Source organism: Penaeus chinensis, chromosome 7, assembly GCF_019202785.1.
Source record: "Penaeus chinensis breed Huanghai No. 1 chromosome 7, ASM1920278v2, whole genome shotgun sequence".
NCBI lineage: Eukaryota > Metazoa > Arthropoda > Malacostraca > Decapoda > Penaeidae > Penaeus > Penaeus chinensis.
The window spans coordinates 10,477,979-10,480,478 of record NC_061825.1 but is presented as its reverse complement, the minus strand read 5'-3'; positions in this window follow the sequence as shown (position 1 = coordinate 10,480,478).

Below are 2,500 nucleotides of genomic sequence, written 5' to 3'. Positions count from 1 at the left end.
AGGGAGGAAAAAGGTAGGGGGAAGGGAGTGGGAAGGGAGGGGGAAGGGAGGGGAGAGGAGGGGAAAAGGCAGAGGAATGGCAGCCCCGCCCGAGGCTGAAATACATGAAAAGCCCCGGGCATCCCCCCCCCCCCTTTTATTTACCAGAATGCTTTACGTAACGAGTTATAAATGAATAAAACAACAATAATAATAATGATAATGATAATAATAATAACGATAATAATAACAATAATAATAAAAAAACAGATTGTGACCTCCTCGCTCGGGACTGAAACACACGAAACAATCCCGGGCATCTATTTACCCCAAAAGAAATAAGCTTTTACATAAAATGGTAATTAAAAAAAAAGAAAAAAGGTCAAAATCTGTTTATTATTATTATTATCATTGGTATTATTATTATTATTATTATTATAAATTTATTTATTCATTTTCTATTTGTTACGTGGACTATTCTGGTAAATAAAAGACAAACACACACACACACACACGCACGCACGCACGCACGCACACACGCACGCACGCACGCACACACACACACACACACACACACACACACACACACACACACACACACACACACACACACACACACACACAGGTTCGGAGTTACGGAAATGCTCCTTCCAGACCTATTTTCTTGACCCTCCCCAAGGTGGCCGAGTGGGTTAAGGCGCCTGTTCGGAGCCGCAACCGCGGGGCTGAATACGCGGTTGTGGGTTCGAATCCCTCCCGCTCCCCCCGCCTGGGGCTGAAACACATGGAAAGCCTCGGGCATCCCCCCCCCCTTTTATTTACCAGAATGCTTTACGTAACGAGTTATAAAATAATAAAATTATAATAATAATAATACTAGTAATGATAATGATAATAATAATAATAATAAAAAACAGATTGTGACTTCGTCCGGGACTGAAACACACGAAAAAAACGGACATCTCTTTACCCGAAAAGAAAAAGCTTTTACATATAATGGTAATTAAATGTCAAAAAAAATAAAATAATAATAATAAAAAAAAAAAAATAGATATAAAATATGTATGAAAATTCCAGAATGAATAAAAAACAAGAAGACGTGGAGGGAAAAAGAGAAAAGCTAAATATGAAAAATACAGATATCTACCGCGGTAGAAAGATAGAATAACCTCAGGTACCATCCGACACACGATTAAAAAAAAAAAAAAAAAAAAAAAAAAAAATATCATGACAGTATCTTAAACAATAAAATTAATGAAAAAAAACATATTTGTAAGTACCACCCTTTCAGTTCAACGCGCTACCTCTCTCTCGCTCTCTCTCTCTCTCTCTCTCTCTTTCTCTCTCTCTCTCTCTCTCTCTCTCTCTCTCTCTCTCTCCCTCTTTCTCTCCCTTCCTCCCAAAAAACTAATATATATAATGGTAATGAAATAGCTAAAGAAGAATAGTAGATAAAAAATATACATTTCTAATAGTGATAATAAAAGAGACAATAATATATATAACAAATAATAGTAATGATGATAGTAAATATCAGGGTAAAGCCCTGATATTTCTTCTAAATTGTATACTTGATCTAAATAAATTATTAATGCACACACACACACACACACACACACACACACACACACACACACACACACACACACACATACACATGCCGGCCACCTTCACACCCAAAAAAGGGGGAGAGGGGTGGAGTTACGGAAATATCCCTTCCAACCATATACTATTGCCCTCGCCACGGTGGCCGCATTCGGAGTCGCAACCGCGGGGATGAATACGCGGTTGCGGGTTCGAATCCCCCCCGCCTGGGAAGGAGAGACATGACAAGCCCCGGGCATCCCCCCCCAAAAAAAAACTTTTATTTATCAGAATAGTCTACGTAACGGATAGAAAATGAATAATCTTATGATAATAATAATAATAATAATAACAATAACAATAATAAGAATAATAACAATAACAATAATAATAGTAAACAGATTTTGACCTCGCCCAGGACATATCTTCAACCCATAAAGAAAAAGCTTTTACATATAATGGTAATGAAATATCTAAAGAGAAATAATAAAAGTATGTATGGAAAATTACAGAATAGGTAGAAAACAAGAAGATACGGAGAGAAAAAGAGAAAAACTAAACAAGAAAAATACAGATATCTACTTTGACTCGCAAAAGAATAACCTCAGGTACCATTCAACGCACAAGAAAATATATAATGAAAATAACTACTAAGTAAGTAAATAGATAAATAAACAAGTAAATAAATAAATGAATGAATGAATGAATGAATGAATGAATGAATGAATGAATGAATGAATGAATGAATGAATGAATGAATGAATGAATGAATGAATGAATGAATTAATAAATAAGTAAATAAACAAATAAATAAGTAAGTTTATAAATACATAAATAAGTAAATAAATGAATAGATAAATGAATAAACAAATAAATAAATAAATAAATAGATAATTAAATTAATATACAAATAGATAGATAGATAGATAGATAGATA